At 44.1% G+C, this 20417-nt stretch overlaps 1 protein-coding gene across 3 annotated transcripts in view; it reads right to left on the reverse strand.

Annotated features, from left to right (window-relative positions):
• Window positions 1-20201, reverse strand: part of RAB27A (RAB27A, member RAS oncogene family) — a 77965-nt gene extending 57764 nt beyond the window's left edge. Inside the window, exons 1-2 of one of the 3 annotated variants that reach the window (XM_047738186.1) lie at window positions 20028-20185; window positions 2078-2198 (exon numbers count right to left, since the gene is read on the reverse strand). The gene's annotated coding sequence lies outside the window, so the exon portion shown is untranslated. Of the gene's footprint in view, window positions 1-859; window positions 973-2077; window positions 2199-20027 lie in introns of those variants that run through there. The other 2 variants (XM_047738188.1, XM_047738189.1) reach the window with 2 other exon arrangements.
• Window positions 20202-20417: the final 216 nt, after the last annotated feature.

Consider the following 20417-nt stretch of genomic DNA (forward strand, 5'->3'; position numbering starts at 1 on the left):
GGTAACCCCTGGAGCACAGAAGCAAGCAGGAAGACGTCCTCTTGCAAAGGCAGCGCAAATGAATTACGGCTTCTGCAAAAATCAGCCTTTGTTTTTAATGGGCTTTATGTGACTCATCAGCCGTTACTGTGCTCTCCCCTGAGTTCTAGCTACAAATCCACCAAGCGCAGAGGGCAGAAGAAAGGAAGGACAGCCAAAGATGAAAAGGGGTCTCAGGAAGCTTTAATCCTAAAAGGAGAAAACAGAAACAGAGGGAAGTGGTGGGCCTTTCCTCTTTCAGCACTCGGGTGCTGAGGGTCTCTGAGAGGACGGAAACTGGAACAGCAGCAAGAGAAGCCTGGGTTCTGGGACCCACTCAAAGGCACAGGTCTCGGTTGCTATGGTGCCATCCTCCTGGCCACAAGGTTTCATCAGCATTTGCTGCCACAGTTCCTGTCTTGTGAGCAGCAGCAACTACAAAGAAAAAAATCATGTTGTTGTTTTCTAATGGCTGCTGGGTCACTGAACACTGTGTCTGGAAAGGACAAGGGGAAAGTTGTAAGAGACACAGAAAGCAATCAAGATGGGGATAAACTCCTTTGGAATGTATGAACTCCAACCTGGACGGTGTATGGATACGATGCCCTCATGAATAAACACTCTTGCCACAACACTTTTTCTTTAAAAAAAAAAAAATTTTTTTTTAATTTATAATCCAAGAATCTAGACAGACAAAGTCGACTTTTAATTAAGGTTTTTCCCATAGTTACTTCTGATCATCAGGGCCCTGGATTCACTCCTACGAGAAAGGCCTGGACTCGCAGCAAAGAAAACAAAACCAAGAACTGGTCAGCACCCTGGAGTGGAAGTCGGGACTTGCCTGGACACTGACACTAATCAGCTGTATGACCTGAGTGTCTGCATCCAAACTCCTTCTTCATATAAGGACACTCAGAGAGGGAAGACGAGAAGATGAGACACAGGGAGACTCGGCCATCGGCAAGCCAAGGAGAGGGGCTTGGAACGGATTCTTCCTCACCGTCCTCAGAAGGAACCCACCCTGCCAACACCCTTCTGCCCAGTTTGTAGCGCTTTGTCAGGGCAATCCTGGCAAACCCGCACAGACCCGGAAGGAGAGAGAACTGTGTCATGAACTTGAGACCTCATGAGACCCCACCCCCAGGTCCTTCACTCCTGCGTCCTGTCACTAAGCACCTATAAAATATACCGACCTTTCCTTACATAACCACAATACTACCCCAAAACCTAACAAAATTAACAATTCTTTGGGAGCAAATTTAATTCATAGAAGAAATATACCTTATGGTAAAACACATACTTAGATAAAGCTTTTCTCCATTAAAGCTGTTAACAATATTAAAAACAAAATCCCAATAAGCTGGAATTTTTGTGAAATCCTCAGAGGATGAACAAGACTCTTAGAGCAATTTCATTCCTTGATCAGCTCTCTTATTCAACATATTACCGGAAACTAATGATGTACTGTACACTGGCTAATTGAGTTTAAATAAGAAAACATATTATCTGAGAATAAAAACCTATGTTACTTTATTACAGTTAAGAAAAGAAAACATATTATCTGAGAATAAAAACCTATGTTACTTTATTACAGTTAAGAAAAGAAAGGAAAAATGCAGTCAGTATTCATATGTACCCGAGGGTATTTGAAAATTTTCAAACTACACCCCCAGAAATAAAGCAGGTGTTTTAGAATCTTTGGTTTAAAAAGAAAAACAAAGTTAACACAGGCAGTGGTATTTTATGGTAAATTGCACATGCTCTAAGTACATGAAAACTGGCATGGCAGAATTTGAAACCTCTACAAAAAAACATGTATATATACATACTTCTTTTCTATTTTTTTTTAAGATTTTATTTATTCACTTGACAGATCACAAGCAGACTGAGAGGCAGGTGGAGAGAGAGAGGAAGGGAAGCAGGGTCCCTGCTGAGCAGAGAGCCCGACACGGGGCTCCATCCTAGGACCCTGAGATCATGACCAAAGCCGAAGGCAGAGGCTTTAACCCACTGAGCTGCCCAGGCGCCCCTATATACATATTTAAACACAAAACCATACCTTGAAGGAGGGAGTATAAGTCGTTGGTGGTTTTTCTAAAACTTTAGAAACGTTGCTCCCAACACTTCAACAATTAGACAACGTCCAATCACATGTCCTCTTCAAAAAGGTTACTTTTTGTCTATGTAATACAAAAAGAAATGTTAAAGTCAGAATTGCCTGCTTATAAAAGTTTTTCAAAAGAGTCTTTTGAAAAGCAGCCCACTCCAACAACTTTCAAAATCAGGCATCTCTGTAAAAAACCCACAATCCAGCTAATTAGTCTCAGCTGTTCGTCATATGGCCTGAAGACCAGTCAAGTGATTTTGCTCCTTTCAAGCTTACTAAAACCCAATTCCACTGGCCTCTCAGACCAAAGGGAGCTGTATTAACCTCTTCTGGTGTTAGAAGACTGGTACTCCAACTCTTTCTTTTCCCCCAATCAAAAGAGTAGAATATTTGTTTTCTTGAGAAAGGATCTTTAAAAGTCTTGCATTCTTCAGGTCCTGAAAGGTTATACAGTAGTGTTTCTTCACAAATGCAATGCCTGGGGGCGCCTGGGTGGCTCAGTGGGTTAAGCCGCTGCCTTCGGCTCAGGTCATGATCTCAGGGTCCTGGGATCGAGTCCCACATCGGGCTCTCTGCTCAGCAAGAAGCCTGCTTCCCTCTCTCTCTCTCTCTCTGCCTGCCTCTCCGTCTACTTGTGATCTCTCTCTGTCAAATAAATAAATAAAATCTTTAAAATAAAAAAAAATGCAATGCCTGATTCAATCAAACAACACAGGAGTTCAAATGAAAGTGGCTGAAGGGACAGGGCTAGATGACTTACCAGGCCTCTCCCGGCCTCCAGACCCAGAAAGAAAACTCTTCACTGGGAGGTCCACCCAGATTTCTTGCTGGCATTTCAAACTCAACATGTCCTGTCCTTGACTTACCTGCTTTGCTCTTCTTTCGAGACCCTGCTTCAGACCCCCTCTCTTCCTGGTTTTGGTGACACAATCCCAACACCCAGCCAGCCAGAGAGCTGATGGTCCACTGTGACTCCTCCCCCTCTTCCCCTCCCACTTCCAACTGGCCACCAAGTTCTAGGAGTCTTTCCTCCTCCCACCTGTACTCCAAGCTTTTATTATTTCTCATCTGGATGTCTATGATCATCCACTTACTTAGTTTCCTGGCCTCTAACCTAGCCCTGCTGCTGATCCATCCTCCACACCACACCCAAAATGATCTTTCCAAACTGCAAATGGGTGTCCACCACTCTCCTCTGGAAAACCTGACCCCCCACAAGCTCCTTAATGAAATCCCTACTCCTTAGACTTCTGCCTTCAGTATCACCCACCATTCCCTGTCCCCTGACTCCAGCCACAAGAACTCTTTATAATTCTCTAAAAGTAGTGGTTTTCAAAATGTGAAATCAGTATCATCAGCATCACCCGGGATGTGGTTAGAAATGCACATTCTTGGGCCCACCCCACGTGCACTGAGTCAGAATTGTCAGGATGGCAACAGGGTCTCTGTTTTAACAAGCCCACCAAGTGATTCTAATAAACACTAAACTGACAGCCGCTACTCTAAACACCAAGCTAGGCTCACCAAATCATGTAGCCTTTTGGCTCCTTCTGCCAGTAATGCTAAATTAGATGCCCCTTCTCTGTGCTTACTCTTCCCTAGAGCTGGTCAACCCTACATGGTGACATCCAAGTTATGTTGGTTGGTGAATATTTTTTTTAAAGATTTTATTTATTTATTTGACAGAGAGAGATCACAAGTAGACGGAGAGGCAGGCAGAGAGAGAGAGAGAGAGGGAAGCAGGCTTCTTGCTGAGCAGAGAGCCCGATGTGGGACTCGATCCCAGGACCCTGAGATCATGACCTGAGCCGAAGGCAGCGGCTTAACCCACTGAGCCACCCAGGCGCCCTGGTTGGTGAATATCTTGAAGACAGGAATTGTATCTTTTGTTCCCTCATCCCACAATCACTTGCTGAGCATATACCTGTCACTGTGACAGAGGCTGGGCTTAAACTAATTAATCTATCCTTTGCCTTCAGGGGAAGCCACCCTCTAACTTTGGCAGCTTGATGTGTGACTGAAAACTCAACCTACCCAATCTATAAAACCCTATCACCAGCCTCAAGAACTGTGGGCAGCTTAAAAAGCCTGAATAGAACCAGTCTGAAATCTCTCATGGCAAATGACATAGAATTTTGGGTTCACATCTGATGTTGACTCAGATGGACAGACATGGTTTGTAAAGGGAGAAAGGATGCATATTCATGAAAATTTACATACTCCTCTATATTATTCACAGCAACCTCTAGAATTTGGAGAATTTAGTAAGTGAATATACCAAAATTTTTAAGTCCTAGATTAAGATGCATTAAAATTAGCTTATCCTAATTACAGTAGGAGTTGAGTGAAGTACTTCATATTAGCACTTCTCAATCTTCAGCATGCTTAGGACGCTCCTAGGGATTTTGATAAAATGCTAATTCTGATTCAATCAGTTTGGGTGGGGCCCAGGTGATACCCAGGTAGGATGGGTAGTCCTAGTCTTAGAACTACATTTTGAGTAGCACATAGAAGTAAAACTTCCATTTCTCATAGAACTAGTGATCTTCCCATTAGAGCAACACAATTTTTTTTTTTTTTGACAGATCACAAGTAAGCAGAGAAGCAGGCAGAGAGAGGGGGGGCGGGGGAAACAGGCTCCATGCCAAGCAGAGAGCCCAATGCGGGGCTCGATCCCAAGACCCTGAGATCATGACCTGAGCTGAAGGCAGAGGCTTAACCCACTGAGCCACCCAGGCGCCCCAGCAACACAAACTTTTTTTGACTCTCCACAGTGAAAGTTTTCTAAAATGTCTTTCCAACTTTAGGATAAAGATGGCGTACCAAATACACACCTTAGGTCAGCTACCTCCCCTAATCCCACTAACATAACAGTAAAAAGAGGGGTTTGGTTTGGTTTTGTTTTTCTTTTAGACATGAACTCACAAGGACAAAGAGAATGAGTGAAAACAACAGCAACAAAATGTGGAAGCTAGAAAATAAATGGACAAGAGGTAACTAAGGAGCAGACCTGAGAAAGATGACTCTTTACCTGACACTAGGGAAAGCCAAAAAGCAGTTTATCACACAATCTACAGAAAGCCTCAGGCATTCAGAGCCCCAAACACTGCTGGAGGTGAGGGGAGGGTAAAGTCAAGGCTAAAAATACTGGAAGTCTGCTTAGAACGCAGTCCTCTAAATACTGAGATACCTCCGCATCCCCCCACCCCCCCACACACATACTCTGGAACTTCCAGAACACAGGCATTCTCCACAGGCCGATGGTTCAAATGCTCTCTGGAGAATCCGCCCAGCCCCGGAGGGAAGATGTAAAGAAAAAACAAGCCCAGGACGTACTGATCTAACTAAAACTATGACAGAACTTGAGAGTAGGGGCCAGAAATGGCACACACGTGTGGTAGAGGCAGATGTGGAGGAAATGAGTTAAAATTCTCTTCTTCCGTGGTAAAGTGTCTAGGCATTTAAATAACGCTTAAAACTGAAAATTGACCGTAGAAATATCCAGTATGTTGTTTAGAGACAAGAGATGTAACTACCAGCAAGAATCACCTAATTACAAGACTTGAAAGCAGTCTCTGCAGAGCAGGAAATGAGCTGGGGGAGGGGAGTAATGGCTTTTTGTCACACTATGTCCATGAATAACTTGATAAAATTTTTTTAAAAATTAGTTCCTACAAAATACAGTAGTACACCCTCCACCCCATCCACGGTTTTGGTTTCTGGGGCTTCAGAGACCTGGGGTCAGTAGCTGTCCAGAAGCGTAGGATCCCTGACGATTCATCAGATGGCCAATAGTTGCCTAAGGCTACATCACTGTGGAGGCCGAGAAAAATTAAGGCCATCCCACCTCAGGTTTAGCCTTAGCATAAGTACAGCCATCTTAGCTCTGGCAGCCATCTCAGACCCCTTTGCCCAAGGGCTGAACTTTCCCCTACTTCACCTTAGTTCTAAGAAGGCCCACCCTGCTTTAGTTCCAGAGACCCCCACCCTGCTTTAGTAACAGGAATCCCCACCCTGCTTTAGGAACAGGAACCCATAAATACCCCTGCCTTAACTAAGCTTGGGGTCCAAGTCCCTGCTCTGCTGTGTTGGGTATAGTTGGGCCCGAGCTTAATCTTGTTAAATAAACCCTCGTGTGATTGCATCGGTGTTGGCTCCTTGGTGGTCTCTCAGACGCAAAAACTTGGGCATAACAATCACAAAGCCTAGGTCATCATGTCACTTCAACACATCACATAGTTATTTTATCATCTCACATCATCACAAGAAGAAGGATGAGGACAGCACAGTAAGATGTTTTGAGTGAGAGAGAGAGACACCACATTCACATAACTTCATTTAGTACATTGTTATATTTGTTCTATTATTAGTTATTGTTAATCTCTTTCTGTATCTAATTTTTAACTTAAACTTTATCATAGGTATGTATGTATAGGAAAAAACATAGTAGATATAGGATTTAGTACTAACCACGGTTTCAGGTATCCACTGGGGACTTTGGAACATATTCCCATGGATAAGGGGGGACTACTGTAAAATGTAATGTCCATGCTTTAATTTTTTTTTTTCTTAGATGATTCAGGACATTAAAATAAACATCACTAAGTTGTTGTGCTACCTCCTCAGCATCCAGGATCTACAGTGAATCAGGATGTTGAGGATGGGCTCTGGAAACTTTGAATCTTGGCTTTACTACGTACTGGGTGTGTGATCTTCAGCAAGTTAGTTAACTTCTCTGTGCCCCAGTTTCCTCATCTGAGGAACAGGGATAATAGAATTATTTTAGAAGAATTGAATTATGTGATTCCTGTAAGTGCTTAAAATAGTGTCCAACACATAGTGTTCAGTAACAGCTATTTTTATTAAGGTATGTTTGCCACTGTGATAAACGTCTCCTAACCACTGTAATGATTTCATCTTTTACTCGTTTAGACTTCATTCTCCTTGCTCCCACCTTCAGCCAGACGTCCCTGACCATCCTAATCAGTGTGCCTTTCTATAATAACCACTTCCCCTTCCAATGTTCAGTTTCTAATCGACAAGGCACCTGGAAACCAAATAACCAAGCTTTTTAGAACTGCTTGTAAGGGGCGCCTGGGTGGCTCAGTGGGTTGGGCCTCTGCCTTCGGCTCAGGTCATGATCTCAGAATCCTGGGATGGAGCCCAGCAGGGAGCCTGCTTCCTCCTCTCTCTCTGCCTGCTGCTCTGCCTACTGGTGATTTCTCTCTGTCAAATAAATAAAAATCTTAAAAAAAAAAAAAAGAACTGCATGTAAAATGGAGGAAAGGGGGTGTCAAGGAATATTCTGAAAGTCTCTGTGAGGCAAATCAGCAAGTTTCCATATATGAACCATCTGACTACTCAGAACCCTCTGGGCTTACTTCCGAACTATCAGCTGTAGGTCGGTGGGTTGGGTGACCAACTCAGGGTAGGTAACCAACCATCCCAGTTTACCCAGGACTGTCTTAGTTTTAGCACTGGCAGTTTTTTTTGTTTTGTTTTGTTTTGTTTTTGTTTTTTTGTATATATTTTAAGTGTTTATTTGAGAGAGAGACAGAGACAGAGACAGAGCACAATCTGAGAGAGAGGGCAGGGGGAGAAGTAGACCTCACTGACCAGCAAGCCCGATGTGCAGCTCAGTCCAGGGACTCTGGGATCATCACCTGAGCCCAAGGCAGGCACCTAACCAACCGCGCCCCCCAGGCACCCCTAGCACTGACAGTCTTGCATCCCTGGAAGCTCAGTCCCAGCCCTGAGAAAATCACCTAATTCTCCTGAGCTTGTTTCATCATTTGTAAAGTGAAGGATGATATCTCTGCTGAAAGTCTGTTGAGGATGAAATGAGAGAATGTGTGCATACTTCCTGACGCGGTAAGCACTCGGGTTGTAGCTTGAGCCATTATACTGGTTACTCACTGTTATTGTCAACTCTAATAGCAGTGGCTACAGAAATTATTCCTAGATACTTACCCTGTAACTTGGTTATTTTCTTCCTGGGAAAAATAATTTGCCTTATATGCAGAGGATCTCAGGAGACTGAAATATGTGCTTTTGTGGATTTCCTTCTGCCCTTGCCCTACACAATTTTATTTCAGGGACTAAGACATATTAATGCTATTTAATATTTCCACATTGCTGACTCCTCCACTGGGCAAAGGCCTGGGAGGTTCTCGCCATCTTCTACACATGCATCTTTTTTATACGATGGGAGACCTGGGGTACGTATGTCAGTAGCTGCTTCCAAACCTATGGACCAATCAGCATGCCACCTCACATGGAAGGACATCACGCAGAATAAGAGCATTCTTTTTTAATTTGCATCTTACTTTTTTCCTTCATAATGGAACCAAATCATATAGTCTCCTAATGGACTGACATCTCATTCATTAAGATATGTCAATTCTATCCCTAAAAAATAAGTATGTATGTTATCATCAAACAAATGAAACCCCATTTCTGACCTCAAAAGCTGAAGCAACTCAGAATTCGATAGATATTAATTACAGCCTGGAGGAAAGTGCTCACAGCTGTGCATCCCACCAACACAAGGGTGAAGTTGCTCTAAGAAAACTGCACAATTTGGGATACATAGCAGAAAGGATCAAGTTACTCAAAGCCAAAACATGGCCTAGGACCCCTCTAAGAGGCAGCAGAGAGTAGAAATATGAGACTACTTTATACACACCCCCAAGCTTCCTCCTCCTAGGCTCATATTTGTTCCGCCAACATCCCCACCCAGTGCCCAAGGCCTGCGAGCACACGAAACATGGGAGAACCACAGGCCCTCATCAAACCTTGAGGAGCACCTGCTCTAACCACCGGGGGTGGGGCTAGGATAGGATTTCTCCAATTATGGCCGGATGCCCACTAGCAGCAGAATCCAGAGTCCTGGGTTCCAACCAGGCCTTGGAATTAGGATCTCTGAGAGATAGGCTAGGGAATCTGCATGCATAACAAGCTTCCCAGGGGATTCCCGGTTATCCATAAGAAGGGTTGAGAGCAGCTATTGTAGGGAGACAACAGATAGCAAAATGTCAAAGGACCCCTATAGAAAACCACATTTAACCTCTACCAGCCTCCCTATCCCAAATCTGTAAAATACGGACACTAATACCCACCTTGCTAGAATTAAATGAGAGAAGTAATAGCCTCACATAGGGCTCCTCACACTTAGCAGGTGCTCAGTAAATATTAATTCCCTCCCCCTCCTTCCCTTTGTATGGCATTCTAATGAAGACCAATAACTAGAGGCCCCGTTTTGAATAAATGCCATCAAAGGAAGCAGATGTCTAACTTAACTTGAGGCCTTGATGTTAATGAGTCACAGACTAAAAGGCCGAGGCTGGCAGCTTTAACCAATGGTTGAATTGCAAAATGTACCCATGGACAGTGGTTCTCAAACTTGAGTGTGCATCAGAATCTTCTGGATGGCTTTAAAATACAGACTGTGTAGGGGTGCCTGGGTGGCACAGTCAGTTAAGCATCTGCCTTCGGCTCAGGTCATGATCCCAAGGTCCTGGGATGGAGGCCCGCATCAGGCTCCTTGCTCAGGGAACCTGCTTCTCCTTCTCCCTGAACCGCTCCCCCTGCTATGCTTGCTTGTGCTCTCTCTTTCTGTGAAATAAATAAATAAATAAAATCTATAAAATAAAATAAAATACAGACTGTGGGCCCTACCTCCAGAGTTTCAAAGTCAGTACTTCTGGGTAAGAATCTGCATTTCTAACAAGTTCCAGGTGGTGCTGATGGTGTTGGCCCCAGAACCACCCTCTGATCATCATTCTGCAGCCCCAGAATCTAAATCTAACTGATCTGACACTTTGTCATAAAAAAGAAAAACTAGGCCGTATGCATTTCCTGTTTGACAGGAGACTGGTTAGTTTTATGTAAACAAAGAAAAAAAGTAATAAACCAGCAATTTCCGAGGCAGTGCTGCCTCTGCCCTTGAGAATCTTTGTGGTCGCGTTCTGTGAACAGTGCAGAGAGAGGGCTGGGAGAGTTGAGTGCCCTCTCTCTGCTCACCCTATGTGAGAGCCCGAGTGAGGGAGGCACTTAATCTCTCTGAGCCTCAGTTTTCTTATCTGGAAACAGGAATGGGCTCAGTCACTGGTTTCCGAACCTGGTTGTGCGCCATCCCTTGTTTTAGCAGCATTTCAAAGAAAACGTGGATTCCCCAGGTGTGGCTGCAAACTAACAAATTAGAATCTGCAAAGGAGAGACTGGAAGATGTGTGGCTTTGTGTGGGTATGTTTTACTAAATCTCCTCGTGTGATTTTCACAGGCAGCCAGTTGCGAGGAAGCATTACCACGGTGATCTTTCGGGCCTCTTCCAGCACTGCAGCTCTCGGATCTTTTTGATTTCTAAGTCCCTGTGCCCTGAGTCTGTGCTTACCAAGTAGCTGTCTTCTTTTATATGTGCTTTTATATGGAGTTTTACTGCAGGAAGCAAGTACATTAGCCCTCAAAGGAAAAACTGCTAACAGTTCCACTTCTCATCAGTCAGTAAACTAGCATTCTGGTTTTAGTGCAAAAAATAAAGTCCAACATGTAAGAGAAAACAGGAATTACATAGCACTAAATCTGTAAAGCAATCTTCTCTATCACCAACTGCTCATTTACTTACTCTGTCATTCATTCATTCATTTTTTTAAAAGAGTCTATTTATATGAGAGAGAAAGAGAAAGCTTGAGAGAGAGCACGAGCAGGATGAGGGGCAGAGGGAAAAGCCAACTGACTCCCTGCTGAGCAGGGACCCTGACATGGGGCTCCACCCCAGGACCCTGGGATCATGACCTGAGCCGAAGGCAGATGCTTAACCCACTGAGCCATCCGTGTGTCCCTGTCATTCATTCATTATCATCTGTCATGTGCCAGGTATGATTCTAGGGGTTAAACATGTAGCACTTCACAAAACAGAGAAAGTTCCTGCTCTGTGGAGAGAACATTTTAGCAGGAAGAGAGAAACAATAAATAAGTGAACATAAGGATAAAATAATTAGTAACAGTAGTAAGTACGGTGAAGACAACAACCCAATAATAGGATAGTGAGTGTCCAGAGGCTACTTTAACACAGTCATCAGGGTGAAAGTCATCACCCGCCTCTTTGAAGAGGTGATATTTGAAATTAAATCTGAATGATGCCAAGGGGCCAGCAAGGGCAAGTGTAAAAGCTCTGAGGAAGGAATGAGCTTGGCACCTCAGAGAGACAGAAAGGAAGGAGATGAGCCTGGAGATGGAGGCACAGGGATGAGCTGAGGTCATAGAGACCAGCAGAGCCCAGATCACGGAGACCCCTACAGAGCACAGTCAGAACATCTGAATCTTATCCCAACTGCAGTGGGAAATGGCAGAAAAATTTAATGCAGAAGAAAGATGTGATCTGATTTACATTGTTTGAAGATCACGGGTTTTGTGTGAGGAATGGGCTGTAGCAGGGCCCGGGGGAGGGGGCAAGAATGGGACCAGAAAAGCAGCAATATAGGGAAGAAATGTTGGTGGCCTTTCACTGGCAGCTGGCACGTCACCATAGCAAGTGCCCAGTTATTTCTGGATGGCTTTAATTTAGGTTAAAATCACAATATACTTGTTCACTTCCTGTGATATTTCAGAAGGGTCAAGGAAGAGATACAGTTTGTTAAAGTTCCATCTGAAAGTTAAACAACAAAACAACACAATTTTGTCCTGCCCGTGTTATACCTGGTTACAATCAAGAAATAGGAGCATAGGGACATGGAAAGAACACAGTGGAGAACCAGCAGACAGACCTGTCTTCTAGAACCTTCTCTGTCATCAATTAACCATGTGACCTGGAGCACAGCTCTGAACCTTTGAGGTGGAGTGAAGGCTAAGCCACCTGGCTTCTAGGGCCTACCACCACTTGAATTACACGATGCTCAAAGCACAGCAAATGAGGTTTCCTTCCCTGGGTGGCAAAATGGGCTGATGACCTAGTGTAGGGATTTTTTGTTGTTGACTTTTAAATCTTTCAGAGAGGCTCTAGTTAAGCTGAAAATCAGGTGTTCATGAGGAAACTGTCCATCTTTTAAAAAAAATATTTTATTTATTTATTTGACAGAGAGAGAGAGAGAGAGAGATTACAAGTAGGCAGAGAGACAGGCAGAGAGAGGGGGAAGCAGGCTCCCCACCGAGCAGAGAGCCCGATGTGGGGCTCGATCCCAGCATCATGACCCAAGCTGAAGGCAGAGGCTTAATCCTCTGAGCCACCCAGGTGCCCCAGAAACTGTCCATCTTAATATTTCCTTGGGAAACTCTGATGTCCAAGGCACTCCTGGCACAAGGGTATGGAAGCTGGCTGGAAACCTGGGGAGTTGACAGTCCTGGTCAGCTGAAAGCTCCTCATGCATAGGTGTGGAGAGCACAGGGCTCTGAGGAATTTAGAGACCAAGCCTTCAGTCATAGTGCTCTCTTTGGGTTTTTGGCAGGCTTCCAGTTATGCTGCATCACATAGCAGACCTCCTGTGGACACTGTCACCACGGCATCCATTCCTCTCAGATGGTCCACCTGGCACCCCTACAAGTATCTCCTCCATGTGATCCCTGAGGGCAGGGGTTCACAGTCCCCACTGCCCATCAGTGTCGACACTCGGACCCTATTCTACATTTAATAACTTAGAATCAGGGTAAGTGAGAGGTAGAAAAGACAACAGTGGTAGAGTCAGTCTTAGGGAACTTCACAGGATAGAGAGAATGGGTAACTCAGAAAAACGTTAGGCCAGGGAGATTCACTGATTTGTCTAACGCGGGGATTTTCAGCCTTGGCACTATTCATCTTTTGGACAGGGTAATCTTTTGTCATGAGGGGTCGTCCTGTGTCTCTATCCACTAAATGCCAGTAGTAACTCTTCAGTTTTGACAACCAAAACTGTCTCCAGATATTGCCAAATGTCCCCACAGGAGGAGAGGGTCAAAATCAGTCCTAACGGAGAACCACTGGTGCAATATCACACAGTTAATTATTAGCAGTATTAGGGCGCCTGGGTGGCTCAGTGGGTTAAGCCGCTGCCTTCGGCTCAGGTCATGATCTCAGGGTCCTGGGATCGAGTCCCACATCGGGCTCTCTGCTCAACAGGGAGCCTGCTTCCCTCTCTCTCTCTGCCTGCCTCTCTGTCTACTTGTGATCTCTGTCTGTCAAATAAATAAATAAAATCTTTAAAAAAAAAATTATTAGCAGTATTAGAGACTAACCCCCAGCTTTCTAAGTCCAGCTACATTGGCTCCCCCACATTCAAGCGGGAGCTCTAGAACATAGAGGTGAGTCACTCCCTGAGGAAGCATCACAACCCACTTCATGGCTTTCTGTGCTGAAGCAGAACAGGGCAATGGACACTTAACCTTGTCCCTGACAATGGAAGCCCAGTCAGGAATAGCCAAGCAGCTTCTTTGGCCACATCTGGTCTCCAGTATCAAACAAGAATAATACCTTCTCTTTTTAAGGACTGCTAGACCTTTTTGCTCATTCTTGGGGTCACCCCCTTGCAGTGGTGAGATTCATTATGAAAATCAATCACACCTTGTAAGAAACAAAGAAATCCTGGCTACCACCATAGATTATATTTTAAAATTCTTAGGTATCTCAAACGAACATTTAATTCATGACCTATTTCTATATGTCTTATTCCTCCCCATCTTAGGGTTGGTATAACAAGAACAAAAGTACCTTATCATAAGGTTTAGTTAGTTGACTGACACCCTGTCTTTGCTTTTAACGGTACAAATACATAGGAGATAAGTAATCAGTCATACTCAGATAAGACTTGACGAGCCACCCATGTGGTGGGATCAGGGTAGGATACATGAACTGCGGTTAATAAGAATGAACAGATTTTTCAGTGTCTTGGCAACCAATTTTATTATTATGCTTTGACCTGGCAGCTGGTAAGGCTTTACATGAATTAATCAGCGAATCTATGAAAAAACAAATTAGTGGCTCTGAAATACAGTATTCTAGTGACAGAGGAAGCATGTTCATTTTCAAAGTTGCTTTCTTAAATAAGTATAAATAATTTTAGGATAATAAACTAACTCAGTGTTTTATAAGAACACATCTCTACAGGGCAAGTCACCTATATCTATAAAATTTATTTATCCTTCCCATAGATCTTCCATATTTTATGTACCACAAAGCAATGCAATGAGGAGTTTCACAGGATTAGGCCACAAAGCAAGCAGGCTGTCAATAAGACAATACTTCGTTGTTGTGAAATTACTCTCAGTAAGTCAACTATAAACAAAGCATCAAAACTTAAAGGGGACAAAATAATTAACAAGACCTCAAAAGGAATAAAAAACACATTGAATAATGGGCTTTCTGGCATCGTCACGGGAATACAACCAAATGGTGGTTTTTGACAGTCATGTGGCTCTCCAAGAAAAGTCAAAGGTGTCTCATGAGAGTGGCTTTGCCTGCCACTGGATCTGGGGACAGGAAGGACTGTGTGATGAGGGAGTGATCATAGGATGGTGACAAGAGAAGTGATTTAGGGTGGGAATTGCTGAATCACTATATTGTACACCTGAAACTAATATAACACTGTATGTTAACTATCTTGGAATTTTTTAAAAAGAGTGATTAAGGGTCAACATGAAAAGATATATAGACATAGATATAGATATAGATATATCTTATAGGAAGATATTATGCAACAGACCAACCACTGTGCCTGGAGTTCCAGTCCTGGCTCTTCCACTAACTCTGTGATCCTACAAAGTGACTTAAAGTCTGTGGATATGAGTTTCCTAACTACAAATAACTACAAATAACTAAAATAAAACTAAATCCTCCACTTCCTTCCATTTTTTTATACTCCTTGAGCTTATAAGTCTTCTCTGTCCTTAAAGATTTTTTTTTAAGTAATCTCTATACCCAATGTGGGGCTCAAACCCATAACCCCAAGGTCACTGGTCGTATGCTCCACCGACTGAACCAGCAAGGTGCCCCCTCTCTGTCCTTAAGATAGACACATGTATGGTCACCAAAATAAGCCATAGGTCTCTCACTCTTTGGACATTATCATGATCAATTCATATCCTGCTCATAAACGATTTATCAGACTAGAGTTGACAGATTAAATACAAGATAACCAGTTACATTTGCATTTCATAAAAACAACAAATAGTTCCTTAGTACAAGTATTCATGGAACACACTTATAGTAAGAAGTTATTCATTGTCTATCCAAAATGCAAATTTTTCTTCACTTGTTAAATCTAGCACCCTACCTCCAACCCCACATTAAAGGTTCAATTTTAATAATCAAAACTCTGATTCCAAACACGCGGGTAGTTCTAAAGTGGCTGGGGCACTAAATGGAAGGCCTTCTCAAGAGTAACATATACAGAGGCTATAAACAAATAAATGAAAAAATGACTCTCAACTTTCCTCTTAAGTAAGCAAGGCATCAAATTTGAGTTAACAGTAAATAAAATGTGTGTTAGTAGACCTCACTCATACAGAAAAGAGCATGTGGTGTGCCTTCTCTGCGGCATGACCAGACAGGAGGCCAATGGAGCTTAATGCTCCCTGCTCCGCATCTCACCCTCCGGACATAAAGTTAATTACAAACCCTTTATCTCTTCCTCCAACTCAGGGCTCACATCTGCTCCCAAGTAATCAGCTTAAGGGAAACCAGATCGTAAACTTAAACTTCCTGACCAAGAAGCAGGAGAATAAATGTGGTTCTAGTAAAAACTGCACAAGGCATAAAAAAGCAAAAGCCGTGAAAGGGAAAAATTACTCTCTTCGGAAGGCAATCTTGTTTTGATAGTGGCAACACAATCTTGCTTCTTTGGGGCTCACACTATTTTTTCTTAATTTTAGCTTTATTGAGGTAAAACTGACAAAACTGCAAGGTGTTGAAAGTATACTTCATGATAATTTGATGAACATTTACATTGTGAAAGGATTTCCCCCATCTAGTTAGTTAGGGGCTCAGACTTTAAATATGCCAGCTCTGTTTTGTTTTCCAGGGAGGGTTAAACCTATAATTCATTAGAGAAAATATATATTTGTATAAATCCCCTATATATGTATAAATAATCCTTTTACATATTTTTCAGTGAAGATACAAATAGAGTACATCCCAAGATAAGTTTAAATAATAATGGAAGGCATATTCAATTTTTAAATAACTTGTAAAATTAATTACCATACTCTCTAGGCTGATTAATTCAATTCTTGCTGAGAAAGGGCAGCAGGAAATCCTATTCAACTGTAGTCAATACTGCTCTGTCAGAAGCAGCAGAATAAGGTAGACTAAAACAAGATATTTATAGCTGTTGGCTAAGAAAAATTAAATGTATGGGCTAGAAGTTTCCAATGATAAAAATAAATCCAGGTTAATTCATTAACTTATTGGTACACTCAGCAAAAGTTTATTGAACATTCCTTTTATCCAAGATACCTTGCAGTACAAGCCTTAAAAAGTGAGCTGAAGTCATACACTGCCTCCAGGATATTACGATCCAGCCATAAGACATATAAGACAACATATATATAAACAGTTGACGGTCTAAAGAAGTTACGTAATTAAATGCCAAAATGTGTGTCAGGAGTTGCAATTTCAGTTAGAAGCCAGAGAAAGATTAATTCACTGTAGTGTAAAAATGAATTTCTATTTTCTTGATTTGACACACAAGAAGGGTATCACTGGGGCCGCCTGGTTGGCTCAGTGTGTTAAAGCCTCTGCCTTCAGCTCAGGTCATGATCTCAGGGTCCTGGGATCGAGCCCCGCATCAGGTTCTCTGCTCAGCAGGGAGCCTGCTTCCCCCCTCTCTCTCTGCCTGCCTCTCTGCCTACTTGTGATCTCTCTCTCTGTCAAATAAATAAATAAATAAAATCTTTAAAAAAAAAAAAAAGAAGAAGAAGAAGAAGGGTATCACTGGAGAAAAGAGCCAAATGCCCCCACAGAGTCTGCCCAGGCTACAGAGAAGAGGGCTCCCCACTGCCACTGTAGGAAGAGCCCAAAGCCTTTCCCTTTCCATGCAGGCTTAAACCACTGTCATGGGGGAATAAAAGGATAGAATAGGACAGACATGGGAGATGTTAGTGTAACTATGGACATTGCTCCTCTTAGGTGAAGTGTGAAGGAACAGAGAGAAAGGAACAATAGAGTGATCCTCCTTTCTCAGTCTCTCGTTCCCTTTTCATTCTTTCCACACATACTTTTTAGAGTTTACTACATGCCAACAACCATTCCAGGTGCTATGTACACCACAGTGAACAAGATAAATTCCTGACCTTCGTGAAGCCTATTCTACCAGTGGGAGACAATAGTTGTGTGTGTGTGTGTGTGTGTGTGTGTGTGTGTGTGTGTGTGTGAGAGAGAGAGGGAGAGAGAATGTGTGTGTGTGTGTGTGAGAGAGAGATTGTGTGTGTGTGTGTGTGTGTGTGTGTGTGTGTGTGTGTAATGACAATTATTGCTCTAGATACTCTGAAGAAAAATAAGACAAGGTTAGGGGGCAAAAAATTATGGGTGGGGTGAGGGATGCTGTTTTAGATAGGATGGTTCATGTAAGCCTCCCTAAAGAAATGACTTTTGACTTGGATGAAATGAGTGAGAAACCCATGCAGACATTTCAAGGAAAAAGCATTCCAAGCAGAGGAAGGAACAAATGCAAAAGTCTTAAGGAGTGGGTGAAGTGGAGGAGGCAAGGGGAGAATGATGGAAGACAAAACCACAGACCACATAAGGGGCCTGTTGGCCATGATGAGGACTTTGTTTTTCTTCTAAGATAAAAAGCTATTCGAGGGCGCCTGGGTGGCTCAGTGGGTTAAGGTCTCTGCCTTCAGCTCGGGTCATGATCCCAGGGTCCTGGGATCGAGCCTCACATCAGGCTCTCTGCTCAGCGGGGAGCCTGCTTCCCCCTCCTCTCTCTGCCTGCCTCTCTGCCTACTTGTGATCTGTCAAATAAATAAATAAAATCTTTTTAAAAAAAAAAGCTATCAGAGAGTTGTGAACAGAGGGGTGAGTGGCATAATGACCTCTGGCTGCTATGTTGACAACACACTGTAGACTAGTGAGGGTAGATGCACGATGGCCCTGCAGGAGCTTTTGCAGTAATTTCTGCAGTGACAGAAATGACAAGATCTTGGGAGAAGCAGTGGAAATGGTCAGAGATGGTTTTTATCCTATATATTTTTTTTCAAAGTAGAACCAAGGAGATTCACTGAAGAATTAGATGTGGGAATGAGAGAAAAAAAATCAAGGGTCACTCCATAGTGTTTAGTCTGAGCATCTCGAAGAGTAAAATTGTTATGAACTGAGATGGAAAAGACTAAGAGAAGAGCAGATTTGGAAGAGGGAAATCAAGAGTCTGGTTCCTAGAGATTATTGCCTATTTCAAAACCCTTACATCTGTTGTAAAACCAAAGCAACAGAAATTGGGAAACTGATCTTAAATTTCATATGAAAATTCAAGAGACCCAGAATAGCCAGAACAATTTCAAAAAAAGAAGAGCAAAATGGGAGGACTCACACTTCCCACTCTCAAAACGTACTACATAACCACAATAATAAAGACAGTATGATACTAGCATAAGGATAGACAAATAGATCAAGGAAGGAAGGAAGGAAGGAAGAGAGAAGGGAGGAAGAAAAAAGAAGGGAGAGCGAAAGAAAAAAGAAAGGGGGAAGAAGGGAAGGAAGGAGGAGGGAGGAGGAGGAAGAGGGAGGGAGGGAGGAAGAAAGAAAGGGAGAGGGAGGGAGCAAGGGAGAGAGAGAAGGAGGGAAAGAAAGAAGAAAGGCTGAGATAGCTAAATGAGTAGGTTTCAGGCATGAAAATAAATTCATGATTTAAAAAGAAAGAAAGAAAGAAGAAAGTAGGAATGAAAACTAACATAAAATACAAGAAAAAAAATTATCTTTAGTCAAGTGTTCCGTACTTTATGAACCTTTCTTAATCTCTAACCATCTATAGAACCCTATTTTACAGATTGTTTTGCCCCTAAAGCAAGTTTTTAAAGAAGCCAAAAAGGCGGGGGGGGGGGAGGGTGGAACAATGGACCACCAATAAATTAAAAAAGCAATAATTACAGAAAACTTACAGGACGTTAACACTACTTCCCCTCCCAACATCTGAGTGAAGAACCAGCCAAAAATCGAGAATCCATGAAGTAGGAAAAAACAGCTGTTACCCCACTGAGGTAAGGAAGAGGACCCTGTGGCAGAACATTCTGTGGCCATGTGGCCTAGGTGGCCAGCAGAAGTCAAAAGCTGGGAAGATAAAATCAAGGGCTCACAAGATATCCTTCTCCTGAGGCCTGACTTGGCCTAATTGGTGATCTACTGAAACAGAGACAAGGATTTGGCAATAGTTCCCAAACCTGCCTCCACATCAGCCCCACCACCCGTGGAGATCCAGGGGCTGGCTGCCCGGTTGGGTTTCCTGCCTGACTGACAGGGTAAGGGAGAACCCTCGCTCACCCAGCCAGTTTGCCGTCAGGACCCTTATCAACAAGGATGTAAAGACGTTAAGTAATTAAACTGAGAACCACAGGTGGGAGGCAAGAACTATGGGCCAGTGCCGGAGGTCTGGGACCTTCCTCCCCCCACCGCCCTCCCCGACGGGGACCCAAGTGCCTAGATGCCCCCCGGAGGGGACCTCAGCCCCGTCCCAAACCTGGAACTGCTAACCGGCACCCCGCCCACGCCGCTCCCCAACCCCGGCGGTTGTCCCCGTGGGTCTGCGCTGAGGGACTCGGGGATCAGAGCAACTTTTCGGGCGGGCTCACTCGCGCCGAAGCTGGGCGAGGACTCGCCGCCTCCCCGGCTAGCCCCAGGGCCAGCCCTGCCAGTCGCCCGCTGGGCTCTCCGGGCTGGAGCGGACCCCACCGGCCGCCGGGGGTCCGGCCGCCCTCCCACGCCCCCCGCAGCCGCGGGGCTCACCTGGCTGCAGCTCGCCGTCCCCGCGCCGCTGTGGTTGCGCGCGCGCCGCGTCCACGGGTTGCCGGCCCTTTTTGGGTCCTTGGCGGGTATTTTCCGTCTGGCCCCACATCACTTCCCGTAAAGGAGAGCGAGGTGGGGGCGGGACCTCCTCTCTACCCTCCACCCTCCACCTCCCGCTTCCTCCTGTCACCTCAGGGAGCACCCCGCCCGACTCCGCGGGGCGCCTTGCCGACGCCTCCTCGCTCCCAGCTCCGGGTCCCGCCGCACCTGCCGCGGGTCCTCTTGTGAGCCACGAAAAGGCTCCCGCCCGCTTCCTTTGGCCTATTATCAGGTCTCCATGGGCCTTTCCTGGAAAGTGTGAAACCTTATTGACTTGTTTTCGCGTGGAGA

Source organism: Lutra lutra, chromosome 7, assembly GCF_902655055.1.
Source record: "Lutra lutra chromosome 7, mLutLut1.2, whole genome shotgun sequence".
NCBI lineage: Eukaryota > Metazoa > Chordata > Mammalia > Carnivora > Mustelidae > Lutra > Lutra lutra.